General features: G+C 39.7%; 1 long non-coding RNA gene across 12 annotated transcripts in view; it reads right to left on the bottom strand.

The window, feature by feature from the left end:
• Nucleotides 1-672: 672 nt before the first annotated feature.
• LOC124982350 (uncharacterized) overlaps nt 673-15,101 on the bottom strand; it is a 95,746-nt gene continuing 81,317 nt past the window's right edge. For 10 of the 12 annotated variants that reach the window (XR_007108258.1, XR_007108256.1, XR_007108257.1 and 7 more), the window contains 4 exons: nt 13,444-13,543; nt 4,973-5,135; nt 4,621-4,869; nt 673-974 (listed from right to left, as the gene is read on the bottom strand). This is a non-coding gene — a long non-coding RNA (uncharacterized LOC124982350). Of the gene's footprint in view, nt 975-4,620; nt 4,870-4,972; nt 5,136-13,443; nt 13,650-15,101 lie in introns of all 12 variants that reach the window. The other 2 variants (XR_007108262.1, XR_007108266.1) reach the window with 2 other exon arrangements.

The raw sequence follows: 15,101 nt of genomic DNA, 5'->3' as shown, positions 1-15,101 counted from the left end.
TCATGAAGTTGCTGAGGTTAGCCTCAAACTTGTGATACTCCTGCCATAGCCTCCTGAGTTCCTGGGATTACAAGTGGGCGCCATGGCACCTGCCCAGACTTTTGCTATTTAATTATCCTCCTTGTTCTCCCTTCCTCCACCCACTCCTCCTAACCTTCTTCTCTCTTCTTTTCCCCTTCATTTATTTGCAAATATTTGAATATCTCCTAAATATTAGGGACATTACAGGATCTGGGGATATAGGGATTAGTATAAGATTTAAAAGACAAATTCAATTATAATAGAAGAACTCTGGAGGTATGTGTGGTGTTATGGATTTTCTTCACTATATTCGATTTTTGACAACAATACACTTACATTATTCTATAATCTAAAGAAGTTTCAGTATGAGGGTACTTGCAAAGTCCTTCTCCTTAGCACCATTATTCTACAGATTTTAGCAAGTGTCAAATTCTAAATTTTATAGATTTAAAATAAGCATCAAAGTTAGAAATCAATGCACAACAATTTCCCCACATTGATGTGCAAATCAGATGTGGGGAGGAGGGACATGGTTTTCTTGGCACCGTGAGTGAGTAGTTTCTAAGGAAAAGGTAACTTTTGTCCTCTTAGGGAAGTCTAGATGTTTTCAAAGCACATCGCATTGTATGGAGGAAATGGAGAGGCAAAAGGGAACACAAATAATTTTTATTAGAATTCTCATTGAAAAATACAGAAAGCCAGTAAAAGTAAGTATAGGTCAATATTCCATATTAAAACAGTTCCAGCAAACATAAACATACAGAAAGCAGTCAAAATAAATACAGTTGAGCAGAATATATTAAATAATTCAAGTAGAAAAAAAAATTAAACCATTTATCCAAACTGGGCATTTAAGGCCCATATGGAAAGGAGGTGGAACAAGACATTCTCGAAGAAGTCTTTTCTTTCTCAAGGTGCTGCTTAGATCCAAAGGTGTTGTCTTAGACTAATATCTGAAGGAAGGGTGGGTACAGGAGGGAGAGAGAAGGGAACAGGAGGAGAGGGAAGGAAGAAAAACTAATATTTCATGATCTTTTAAAAAAATCTAATGTTAAGTACTTTGTTAGGCACTATATGCATTTTATCCTCCCAACAGGCTACAAAGTAGGAATTGCTGCTACCCCATTTTCAAGATAAGGAAAGAAGCCCACAGTTTAAATCACTCGCTCCAGGTCACAGAGTAGACCCACTCTAGTGGGCACCACTAGAACCCAATTCCATTCCAAAGTACTTCTTCCTTCCTCTGTGCACTGTCCCACGCCCTGCAGTGGGGAACAGCTCAGTGGGTTTATGGCTCTCAGGCGGCGTTGCTCTAACCCATACCATCTACACCTTTATTTATTTATTTATTTTTTGGAGCTTGGGAGTAGAGAAATCTGGACCACATTTCCAAGAAGGTAAATCTGATTTGTCTATTTCTTCTCTGTTTCAGAAGAAAGACCTCAACAGTTGGCAGAAAAGAAAAAAAAAAAAAAAAAAGCAAAAAAAAAAAGGCATAAGGATTCAATGTGCCTACCAGAAAAGCGGGTTACCATAGATCCCCTAGAGTACGTTCATTAGTAGAGATCGGAGAAAAACGTATGATCAACAGAAATGCGCTATCCCGAATGTACATGTCAATCAATGATGGCAAAGATGGATCAACTCTTGTCACCTAGATTCCTTAGCCGTCCAAATCTAAGAATAAAGTGACTCAGAGGAACACCGAGCATGTCGCAGAGCTATCCACTAGGTCATCGCGCCATCACGTTCACAGCTCCACAGGCTAACGTCCTCTATACTGATGGCCCCTTCTGAGTTGATGATTTTTCACAATGTATTTCATGGCTTCCATCCCTACATGAGACTTTATTACTATCACATAGGAATAAAAAGCCATAAAGCACTAGAGTGAATTTATCTTGGTCGGATGCAAAACTTATTTTCTTCACATGACTTCACAACCATTTCAAAGCTAACCAATCATTTCATGCTACATTAAGGAACATTTTAAACTACACATAAGTGACAGGAAGCACACTTAAATTGTGACATCACAGATTAACAAGATTTTATCCTTCAACGACATTCTTAACTACAAGGACCAGGAAAACAAGACCAGGAGACACTCAGCAACATTCAACCATTGAATTCACCAAAAACAAAGGACACTGGGGAAATTCCTGGAGAAAAGCTCGTCACTTTGACATTGAACTTGGAAACACATGAGGAAAGACAGAGAAGACAGACAAATCACTGGAACAAACTGAAACCGGGGGAATTGTTTAAGCCTCTTGCTTCAACTTCTGCCCCAGGAAGCTGTCTTGCATATCCACTGCCCACGTTTAGATGGTTCATTTGGGGGCGGGTGGGGAGGGGGCCTTAGTACCTGCTTGCACTATGTAAGCATGAAGCCCTCTACACCTAAATAACAAAAAGGAAAGAAAGAATCAAACCTATAGCATACTAAGGGACAAGTGCTAACTGCTCATCTAGAGCCTTTCGTAGAGACAGATACCATTCCCCCGACCCCATCTATGAAAACAAATATCTAACTATGCCAGAAACAATAATGTGCACTGATATCTCTCAGTCATCTAAATAGCTCAGGTCCAAACTCCAAGAACATTTTTAATGCTGCATTAAAGTGACATAGCTCTTGGTATTATTAAGACACTTTTAAGTGGCCACACTGAACTCAATTCTCTGGGACCACTGAAAACTCAATGCCATGGTTTTTCAAAAATAAACCTGAGGTGCCTATTTACCAAACACATACCAGACTATTAAGCACTGTCCTCTTCTTTGTAAAAAAAAAAAAAAAAAAAAAAAAAAAATTGTATTATTGAAATTCACATTAAAAAAAAAAAAAACAACAAAAACTTGATTTTCCCTTCAGCAGTAAAGTCTAGGCAAGCTATTTCCACCTAGAGGTTAGTATAATGGAGTCTAGGTTTATGTGAATCACTAGGAGACTGGAAATAGTTAAATGAAAGGAAGTGCATACATAAATTCAATTATCATGCATGAAACATGCAAATGATTTAAGTGCTGCATCTGAAACTCTAGTTTATATTCATTAATCTCAGGTTGCACTTTTGAAGGAGAAAGACATGCTAATTGGGTCCAGATTAATGCACTCCCAAACCTCTCCAATTTGTTTTTAGGTGAGGGTTAAATGATATGTATTAAAATAAACACAGCTGCTCATCTGCCTCCACCTTTTACCTCCTGGCTCCACCTCTACCTCTACCCCAGCTGGCTCACCCCAGCCCCCAACACAAGCCCAGCTGGCTCAGTTCCCTACCTCACCTCTCCTTCCGGTAGAGGAGGTATTAAAGAGCCCTAGCATTGTCCTTCCGAAAATACACTGAAAGACAAACCCTTTCCGTATTTTCCCTTTCCCCCCAAGCCACCCAACTCCAGGACGAGAGTCGACCACATCTCAGTCCTGATGATGCTTAACTGTGGCATCAAGCAAAGTGCAGGAACAGGAAAGCAATCTGGCCTAGTCTCCTACAGCCTGTTCTTTCTACAAGTTTGGGCCTGAGTCCTGTGGACCAGGACGGATGGGTAGTTTGAAAGAGTCCAGGCAAATGCTTGCTCAAAGCCAAAATTGCTTCAGGTTGGCATGGCGATCCTGTGACTTGGTTATGTGGGAAACTAGAGAATCGGGAGAAAACTGGGGGGTTTTGTCGCATTCTTGCTCTGTGATTCACAAAGAAACCTTGCTTTCCCACTCCCTCCTCCCTGATCAAATTAGCCTTAAATCAAGAAAGCGATTATTTATTTACTTACTTATTTTTATCGGAACATTAGTTTGGGATGCAAAGAAATGTTTTAGGGAGGATCTTATCTTGTGAGTAACGAAGCTTTTGAAGTAGTAAAATACTCTGATCTGATCTTTAGAAAAATGAAACAAAGGACAAAGGCTACTGGGAATAAACTCAGGCACAAAGCTGGGATAGAAGGGATCTCTGAAAGAGCAGACATCAAGGAGTTAAATCAGCCACAAAAAAAAAAAAAAAAAAGACTTCAAACTAATTTCACAGCGAAAGTGATGTTTAATTTGAATCATGCTTGTCCCAAAGGGAAAAGGTCAGTCTCGTCATTTGATTCATATCTCCTCCCCTTTCTCCTTTCATATGAATTAAAAATTCAAATTGACCATTAATCATGAAGTGATATATTCCTTTTTTTTTTTTTTTTTCCTGTTCCAAAAATCAAATGAAAAACTTTGGATCACATTTGAGTACCCATCAGTTGGCTAATTCTCCCAACCTGTGTTCACAACAGAGAAGAGACAAGAACAGGGGCACATGCACACACAGAGACAGAGGTCACCAGACAGACACTCACAGCAGTGCACAGGAATACAGACAGCGAGGAACCGTCACAGGCTCAGAGAGGACTTTCCGCCTAAATTGATTTCGGCATATTTGCAAATGTAAAATTAGTCATCGTAAATAACAACGAGGGCGAGGCTCATATTAAATCTGTCAACGTCCTGACAGATGCCCTGAGTCCTGGTTAGGAAACACGCTTATGATAGTCACCGTTCCTAAAAGAGAAAATGATTATACGCTAACCAAACCCTAAGTACAAGCTAAAGATATTCACCTCATGAAGTCATTCCTCAACTAGCCCCTTGGCACTCGCTGGAATTATTCGCAGCACGAGTTCTACTTTCTCATTTTCTGCTGTCTCCATGTGGGTAATTTCTTTCTCATGATTAAAAGTGAGCTTGGCAGATCCTTCAAAGCCTGGTTTTGGGTGTGGTGGGGCTCCAAGCGCAGCCTTTGTCTAAGCAGGTTTCTAATAATTCATCACTGGACCAGTGGACGGGCAGGTCAGGGGATATTCACGCATCTAAAATGATTTTTTTTTAAAAAAGGGAAACTTTATAGATATCTTTATATAAATATATTTTTCTACTGAATCATGCTGCTGACAGATGAAATGAACTGTTTACCTCGGAAAGAATAGGCAGGCTTTTCTCTTCCAAATAATCGCTCCGGCCTTTCTGAATGTCATCCAGAAGTGATTCTGCCTCCTTCGACTTACCCAGCATCTGAGGTTGTGAGATAACCCTTGTAGCATTGGCCTCCTTCCCTGGCCCCTTCATTATTAGCCTCCTGGTGGGCGAGATAGAATACAGTGAATGTAATAACCCTACTTCACACAACAGGCTCGCTCTCTCTTTTAAATTGAAAATCCCCTTATTACAAAACAAGGGGTGTTCTTTTTCTTCTACCTTAAGTAGGACTGCCACGTTCATTGCTTTTTACAAAAACGCAGCTGCTTTTTAAGCTACAGATAAATAGAATCTGCTAGGCGGTAATTCGACTCAGTCTGAATGCATTATTTTCTAAGACACTTTGGCGAGGGGCTTTTTATTATAAACTGGAAGGAACGAGGAAAGTCCTTTTCTCTTCTAATTATGAATGTGTTTTGTTCCCTACTATTAACCTACAATGTCAGATTGATCTTCTTCTTCCTTTTCTGCAGCCAGTTCAATAAATCAACATTTTTTTTTTTTCTGGAAAATTAGAGGGCTAATGATTAAGTCTTCATGAACTTCAATGACAAACATAAAAATAGCACACACACAAAAAAGCAAATGCAAATGCAGACAAGGAAGTGGCCCTCTGATGTTGGAGGAAATGAACTTTGTTTTGACCCCCAAAAGTTAAGACAGAATGGGAATTACTTGTTAATTTTATTGAAATCAAGGGCTTCAAGGCCTCTTGCTATATTTGTTCATCTAGAAAGGACAAAACTATATAGATATATAAAGACATTTCTATATGGAGCGCCCACACCTCTGATGGTCATTGTTTCCTGGTTCACTCTGGGTAATAGTAATTTTACGATTCTCACACTGCTCAAAGCAAAAGAAGAACTAAAAGAAGTCACGGTGACAAAGAGTATGGGATCTGAGCCTCTGCTGACACTGCTTTACCTCCGAGGACAAACTCTGAGAAGCATGTTGAGTTCCTAATAATATCAGAAGGTAGTGGGGAAACCCCAGCAGCCTAGATGTTAATTTTGATCCCAATGTTGATATTTCTGACTATAATATTACAACCAAGCATGGTGGTGGTGCTCTAGGTCTATATGGAATATATTGCCTTGCCAAGCGGGGAAATCTCACAGGGTGTCAGTGGGGTTCCAATTAAGGAAAAATAAATACTGCTGTAGCCCTGACAGTAAGTGGAGGTTACCCGGGTATCACAGCACAGAGGCAGGTGCGCGACCACTGAAGGCACAGATTGAAAGCCACGTCTGTCACTCCTCTGGTCTCCACAGTAAGAGAAAAAGTGCTGGAGACAACGGGTATGGCAGATTGCTTCAGAATGATTTATTCTTGCTTGCTTACATTATTTTGAGTTTGGTTTCCATGAGGGTGACAGCGAGAATCAAAGGGACCTTGTACAAGACATCAAGTCTTTCATGAACCCTGAACTGAGATCACGTGCATATTTAAGAACCTTAAGACCTAAGTAAGAAAGAAAGAGAGAAGCACAGAGAAACCTTGGGATCATATTTGTACCTAAAACCAGGCTCCCTTTCCTGTGGAGTTCTGTCTGAAATTTTTAAGAGGAAGACATTTATCACAAGTAAGATGTTGACTGTGTTTTCAGAGTACCCACTCCAGCAAAAGGGTATGCGCAGTGAATGGTGGTGACAGCTTTTGAGATTCTACTACTCTGCTTAGATTTGAATCAATTTTCTGTCTTCTGCTATGCCTGGGAACAAATGACACCCCGTCAGGCTGCCGGCCGCAGCATTGGAGACTAAGTGAGTCTGAGCAGCCCAGCAGCCTGGCTTACCCTGGATAAATAACCCAACCCCTTCCCTGAGACATAAATTGAAGTATATGAGGCATTGCCATGAGAGCGAAATTGAATCCCTTTGCATCCATATTTCCATTGAGCTGACATCACAGTAACAAGCCTGCTTTGGTAATCAAGAATGTTTATTTTTGTAATAGATAGGTGAGCCAAACAGAAGAAGAAATATTTCAGATGTATGTTTGAAGAAATTTAATTTACTATAGATCCTAATATAGAAACCTATTATTTTTACAGAAACAGGTTTTCCTGGGCTACCCACCCATTATTTAAGAATCTGCTTTCCTCAGTTCTTTCTTGGACCCTTTTGATCCTGGACATTCATTAATAGACAAAAGGTAGAGGGGCAGGGTTGAATGTGAGCTTGTGACGACTTCATGAGTCACCGTCTCCTGCCACCTGCATTGTCACATGAAGGTAATAAAAAAGTCTGCCTACCACAATATGAGCCACCAGTCAGAACCCTGGGTCTTCAGTGAACTTCCAAAATAATGACGTTAGGAGCTCTAGGGAAAGCAAGTCAAGGGCAAAGGAGAGAGAGATGGCCATTCTGTGGAAGAAGACCCAATGGAACGCTACGTGTTCTATCAGGCTTCACTTTGGGAAAAGAAAAAGAAGGAGAATGAAGTAAAGTGGAGGAAGAGGAGAAGAAGTGAAGGAGGAGGAGTGTGGGCAATGAAGGAAGAAGAGAAAAAGAAGGAGGGAATGTCCAGAGGCCACCCGGCACAACAAATGAATCTCTCTGTTCCTCTCCACGCAAAAATACTTCTCTTCATACAATTCTCCTGCTACTCAAAAGGAAATTCAGTTTTTAAGCTCCCCAAGCCTCTCTTCCTCCCCCTTGCAAATTGAGGACAGTTGTGCCTCTTAATGGGGTTAGACAAGTTATCCAGGAGATACCCCATAAACAGTAGTTATCTCATAAGAAATAGCTGTTACTATTCTTGGCTTCGCCACCTCAAGATTCTTTCATTTCTCAGTCATTCCACAAAATTACCCAGCAAACAAAATTACTCAGTACACAGCAGCCCAGCCACCACCACCTCTTTCCAGCTGATTCAAACCACCCTGTGCTTTCAGTAGAAAATCTGAACATCGACATTGCTTTACCTCCAGGACCTGAAGGGCAAGAAAGATGCTGTATCTTAGCAAAAGTGGAGACACTGAATGTGTGATGATTAGATCCACCCTCTGTTCTGAAAGGCTTAATAGCTACGACCCAGTGTCCAATATACTAAGAGATGACATCCATGGGGAGGGTAGAATCCATTTGGTTTTAGAGTTGTTGCCTTCTCATCCTGAGCTCAGGTCAGCACACACAGGGCACACGCGACTGCACAGGTGCACGTGGGCACACACACCTGCATTAACAACCTCTCAGGTGCACCGCAGCTCCACTCAAGAATCAAACCTGCTTTAATTACAATCCCTGACAGTTTTCCCTCTTCCCCAGCTGGTGATAAAGACACTAAGCTTATTGCAAATATTGGGTAAATCTGAATTTGTGAAACAGCCAGAATACTTTATCTTTGCTAAATAAAATGCCAGTTTGCCATAAAGGACAGCATCGGGATGGTGACTCAATTATTATGATGGTTTAAATTTCCAGGGACAAAATGGCAACTTAATCTTTTTTTAAATATTTATTTTAGTTGTTGATGGACCTTTAGTATCGTTATTTTTATGTGGTGTTGAGAACCGAACCCAGCGCCTCACACATGCTAGGCAACCGCTCTACCACTGAGCCACAGCTGCAGACTGAAGGCAAATTGCTCTTAAACATACTTTATAGATTTCATTTTAACTTTAACCCAAATATTTTGTTTTAAATGGAAAATATAAGCTGTAATGATGAAGATGAACAATGGTATGAGTACACTCAATGTTTTTAAGGATAAGGCACATTGGTGTGAATAAAACAAAACAAAACAAAAAATTGTCTTCATGACCTCTTCCCCAAGCCTACTTTCTAAATAGGGTCATTTGAAATAATCTCACTTTTATAAAGCCAAATATTTTATGAGGATCAAACTCGACAAATTAGTGGACAAGAAAATACACTCTCTCCCCGAAGGGCAACTTCAAAAAGACATCCTCCTCCTGATGGCTGTTTGCCCATGAACATGACTTCCAAGCCAGAAAGAGGCTCCAAGCTCCACTGACCACAGGAAATTCCAGCCAAGATTCTAATCTCCGCAGAAGGCAGCGCAGCAGCAATGGATGGGGGCAGCAAGACAGAGTGTGCTTTTGAACGAGACGTGTTCTACCAACGAGGAGACACCCAGGATCACATTGAGCACAGAGATGGTCAGAATATGAAAAGTAAGACAAGCTTTTTAACTCTTGTCAAGGCTTCCTGACACCCGGCGCTTTCATGGGGTCAAGAAATGTGTCCCCAGCTTCTGTTTTCTGTTCTCCTTCAGGGAACACAGTGAAGAATGAGGCCACTCAGCTGCCTTTTAGTATGTCACACTTGGATAACTCCCTTCCTTACCAGGGAGTGTGTCCATTGCATTTGGACTCACAGAAGAAAAAACAAAATCAATTTAAAACAAAAGGAATCTGCCTATTTTGGCCTCTTCTATACTTTTCAAACACCCATGGTAGAGTTCATTTGAAAAAGTTATATAGAATAAAGATCATTAAAACATAAATCATCTGGGTAAAAACAGATATAAGATAGGATGAAATCTGCTAGCTGGTTAAATTCAACAAGGGCTTCTCAAAGGACAAAATGCCCACTAATCTTCTCTTGCTGATATTTTGCTTTTGAAGGAGGCAATAAGAGGAAAGTCGTCATGGCTGTAGATTGCACAGTGTGATCCTTTAGCAAAATCCTAAGAGGAGAAGAGATGAGATGCATGGATTCCTGCACCGAATGGATGCCAGGGCCAAGATGCAAAGAACAGATAAGTTAGAGCTTCGAAGGAACTAAATTTGAAGCCAGACAGTAAAACGGATTGAACCTTATTACCTCTAGTCCCTGAGAAATTCCCGAGACAGTTGGATGCAATTTGAAAAGGTCAAAAAAATATTTCCTGCACAGCATTACCGCTTCATGGTTTAAGGGTGTACATTTGTGAGGTGCCAACTCTAATCATTTTTATTGACTTTGCTTTCCAGAGACAGACAGACAGTCTGGGAGACAAGACTAGTAGATAAGAGAAAGGCAGTCTTAGAAATGAAAATCTCTCTTATTTTGTTCTCTCACTTGTGACTGTGAACAGTTTCAAATCGTGCCCATTTAAAGAGAAATTATGCTAACATCCCATCAAAGACTGACAGAATGGAAATGAAATCTGGGGGAGCATTGCCATAATTCTAGTGAGGCCATCTCCTTTTAATTGCTATTTATTTGTTCACTTCTATATGCTAAACATTGGGAAAGGTAAATGATACTACACTGTAATCTACTTGTGGCTGTTTAAAGTGAAATACCATAAAGCACACCAGAGCAATTTCTGGTCAGTATTTCTTTTGAAGAAATGGCTCCATGAAAGAGGGAGAGCCACAGGAAAAGGCGAAAATTAAATGAAACATAAATATCCACTCCAGATATTATTTTGTAAAAGGCTCTATTGTCATTAGAAGGTTTTCGAATACAAAGAAAAAAAAGGTTTCTCTTTTTACTTTCAATGAGATTTATATGCAGTCAGAACCTTTTGTACTAAATATATTTGTGGGACATTTTCTTCTTTGGGGCAAGTCAACACTGACTTTTCGATACAGAAGGGTGTGATTCATTCCAACTCTGCAAAGTTGTAATTAACATCTGTCTTTTCTTTCAGGGAGGGGTCACGTGTGTCAGAGGCAAACCCAAGCTTCTTTACTGTCATCGAGTTGCAAAGCTAAAACTTTTTAATGGCCGTCAGACCTGTGTGCATGCTGTGGTATGATGCTCTGGAGGCCTAAGGACATCCTGACAGTCACCAGGGACTTTCAACCAGCAAGATGTCTCTTCCTATGCCTTCATTCTGATCAATTCCACACCCCACAACCCTCAGGATGTCATCCTGCAGCCTATAATCCACCAGGTCACCACTCTAGCGACACAAGAAACCAATTACAAAATGGCTTTCATAATATCAGGCACCCAGAAGAAAAATGAAAAAGCAAGTTTATTAGCTAGACATCTGGATTCTTGGCAGTAAGGGTAGAACTATCTTGCTTGTAACTGTTTTGTTTTTATTTTTTATTTTTTCTTTCTACTTCACCTGGATATTATTGGCATTGGTTAGAAAAAAGCAACCAAATTTGGTGAATCTTTAAAATCTTCACAACATCTTAGACTTTTATAAAATTTTTACTGAAACTGTGATGATGTATAGGACTCCAACAAATCACACTTAAGACTTGAGATTTCCACATCATTATTTTTGTTGATTCTATTTTTTTGGCAGAAAAAGTATTTCCTATGTGTCTCATTTGATTTCTACTACCTAAGTTCTCCATGAGGAAAAATTCTGAAACTTGTTTAGCCATTAATATCATTAATCATGATAATCCTACAGGCATTATTACGATATAAAACAGCCATAATAATAGAAGTAATGACCTTTAGTTGAGCATTTACTAGATGCGGGTATCTTACAAATACGCCATCCCATTTTATCCTCATAGGCAAAAGTAAAGTAAATGTGATTTTTAAAATTTCTCCTAATGTTAGCTACCCATGAGGAGAATGAGGAATGGGGAGGTAAAAAGTATTCATCGAGGCTGAAAATGAGTAGGTGTTAATGCTAGGACTCAAACCTAGGCTTATCTAATTCTAGTTCCTATTAGTTTAAAGCTGTGCGCTTCTAACCGTGCTCCAAGAGCATTTCAGAATCAGTAGTGCCAATCCCCCCAGGGCACACAGCACTCTGGGAGTTGGGTTGATTGAACATTTGCTGCCCCTGAAGCCTAAGCCTGGCCCACCCCACACATGCTGAAGTCCACAAATGGCCACCACCTTCCAGAGCTACCAGCAAATGGTAGTATTTCGGTGTCTTTCCTGTCCTCATGGAACTTAGTTGGTGAAGAGAATCATACACGAATAGCAGCCTTCTTAATCAGGCTGGGTAGTTCATGGCACCTAATAAATTGTGGTGCTTAATGGCACACAAATTGCTTTTCTATTTGAATTATCTTTGAATTATGCTCAGAGATGAGCAAGAAGATAAAATTTCATCTTGACTGGGGCTGCATTAAGGCCAAATGTGTTAGTTTAATGAATCATTCTTCAAATACAACTTTCAAAGGGAAAATGTGTAGCTATTTTGTTATTATCACAGGCAAAGAAGTAGAATAAAAAGAAAATAGTGATGGGTCACAAGGGTTGGGCACATAAAACCTTGCAGGTTCTTTGATTGCAACAAAATGTAGTCAACATGATCAGCTTTCAACAAAATGTTATTTTATCATTATTTGACAATCATTTATTTTAGCCAGTTTACCAACTGTATCCCTAGCAATGACTCTTCCTATTTATAGAGATGATGATGTAAGGGAAAAAACCCCTGGTTAACAGTCCCAGCTCATATTGGGTAGGTCCCTGTCTTCACCTGCCTTGTGGAGGCTCCTTCTGATCTCCTGCCTCCTGGGGAGAGCCTAGTTTACCTGTCAGGTCCCCTTGCAGAAGCAGATCTTTCTTCCAAGCCTGAAAGGAAACTCTCCTACTGACAAAGCTGTCTTGGAGCTCAGAAGGCATTAAAATGAGTCAGTAGGAGAAATATCAGCAGTGAGGCTATACTTCCTATAGAGTGATGTCCCTGTTAAAGTCTAACAGCAAAAGCGTTTAAAAAACAAAAAGGACCTTAGGTGCAGCTCCAGAAAAATAGAGAGGGATTCACAAGCAAAGAGGAGGCCGGCCAGGAAATGAGCTTAAACCTGCAGTAGGAATCCCCCACTGTTTCTAGCTCCTTGCTCTTCTTAAGCAAAGAGCAGGGCAGAGAACAACACAGGGAAAGGAATATGAGGTCTTTTCTAGGAACCCCCTGAAGTGCTTGGGAACAAAAGGAGTCCAATTTCTTTCCAAGGGAGAAGTAAAATACCTTTCTCAGTCATCTAAGTTTTAATATCTCATGTCAAGGAATTATATTGTAAGCCTGTTTATCTTCAAAAAAAAGGATGCCTGAAAAATATTTTTAAGATAGGTTAATTGGCTTCTTCTTCTTTTTTTCTTTCAAATAGCATTCTGCTCACAAAATAAATTATAACTTCACACACACACACACACACACACACACACACAAATCTCTGTAATAAAAGTGCTGGAAGAAAACATCAAGCTTGCTTAGTAGATGAGATTTCCATTTTACCTGATTCTTCCTGTAAGCACAAACTCAGCTTCAGGCATTAATATCATTAGAATTAACTTTCTAGAAATGATGCTAAGAAACAATGACATACAATTAAAACATAGTATTATTTATAGCAATAGAAGCAGTTAACATACCTCAAACGCTGTGAGAGAATGAAAACAGCCATTTCTTTCCCCCTTCTGGATAAAACATTGTAATTTAGCGATTTCTAACAGCCTATTATTAAGATTTTTATTTTAATCATTCTTCCAACATTTCAGTGTCACAATGTTAAATGATTTGTGTACCTGGCTGTCCTTCTCACGAGGATTTTGGTAGTATGAGAACCCAAATGTTATCCCAGTCCATTTTCTTTGAATTACAGGATTCTCCAGAGCATATTATTTCCTGTTAGGAGAGAGCATGGCTTAATTTTTTCTGAATAATTTTCAAAATCAAATTTGAAAGTTTTCATGAGAGATGATCCTCCCTGGTGGGTGATATCAAGCATAACCTGAGGGGCAAACATGAAAATAATTAGCATAAAGCATATTAGCATATAGATGCCTTTGAAATAATAAACAGCAGAAAACCAAATGCTTATCCCCAAAAGAAAGTTATGAGGAAATATGAAATTAACGTTGCACTTCTCGCATGACAACTCTAAGCCTGAAACCCGAACCGAATTCTCTCTTTCCATGAAAGGCGCAATGACCCGGGAGATGAAGTCCAACTTCCAGGCTCCACTGGACTCTGTCTCTGTTTTGCTAATTATCACAACATGAATACTCTCCGTTTACCCTTTGCCCCGTGCTACCCCTTTATCCTGTTAAACAGAAAAATATAGCAAGAAAACCAAGGATCTTCCTTTTACTTTTTTTGAGATTACCACCAGAGGCTCAGTTGCGACATTCTTTTTTCCTTATTTCTTCCGCTTCTCGTATCCAACTTTCTATGTTTTTCTAGATGGCATGCCAAGTGCTGGGCTTGGGGATTCAATTATCAGGAAAACCTAGGAGCTTCCACTAAAAAATGGGAGAAGGCTTTGTGTTCTATAACAATGGGCATCCATTGCTCTATAACAATGAACTCCAGTGGCTCTTTTTTATACTTCGAGAACATAAATATTCTCAAGACAGAAAGACAACATGCTGTGGTTTGATAGCAAGAATATGGTCTTTGGAGTCAGGTTTTAAAATCTGACCTGGGAAACCTTAAAAAAATTTGGTTTGACACAATTAGTTTCAGTTTTCTCTTCTACTAAATTGAATAACATTGTCTGTTTCTCTGGGTTGTGATAATTAGAGAGTATATATGTAAACTACCTGAAACATAGTAGGTGCTCAGTAAAGGTAGCTCCATTCACCTTACTCAATGGCCTTAACAAATATTCCATAATCATCTGATTCTAGGACTTGGTAAGTCAAATACCATCCCCTCCGCACTTTGCATGAATGTGGGAAAACACATGGCCCCAAAGACATTTATTCAGGAAAGATGCCATAAAATATTTCATTTTGTTCTAATCCATGGTGGCATGGGATTATGAAGAAGTATTACAAATTGCACTGGAAACAATAAAGTGAAGAAAATTAAGATCCTGAAAATATAGTTCATCCCATGGAGCCAAGAACTTCGCAACAACTAACAAGAACCCTTAAATATTTGGTATGATTCAAAGAAAGTAAGGATTTGTGGCCTGTAGTCTGTAATCCCAGCAATTTGGGAAGCTGAGGTAGGAGTTTTGTAAGTTTGAGGCCAACCTGGACAACTTACTAAGAGACCCTGTCTCAAGATAAAAATTAAAAGGGGCTGAGGCTGTAGTTCACTGGCAGAGTGCCCCTGGGTTCAATCCCCAGCAACACACACATACACACACAAAGGAAGTAAGGATTTGCTAACTGCGCATTAAATTATCTACCACAGGTGAATTTCCTGAGCAAGCCCAGTGTTAGATAGTTGAAAC

Source organism: Sciurus carolinensis, chromosome 4, assembly GCF_902686445.1.
Source record: "Sciurus carolinensis chromosome 4, mSciCar1.2, whole genome shotgun sequence".
NCBI lineage: Eukaryota > Metazoa > Chordata > Mammalia > Rodentia > Sciuridae > Sciurus > Sciurus carolinensis.
The sequence above is the reverse complement of the archived record's forward strand: the minus strand, read 5'-3'. Positions and strand labels throughout refer to the sequence as shown.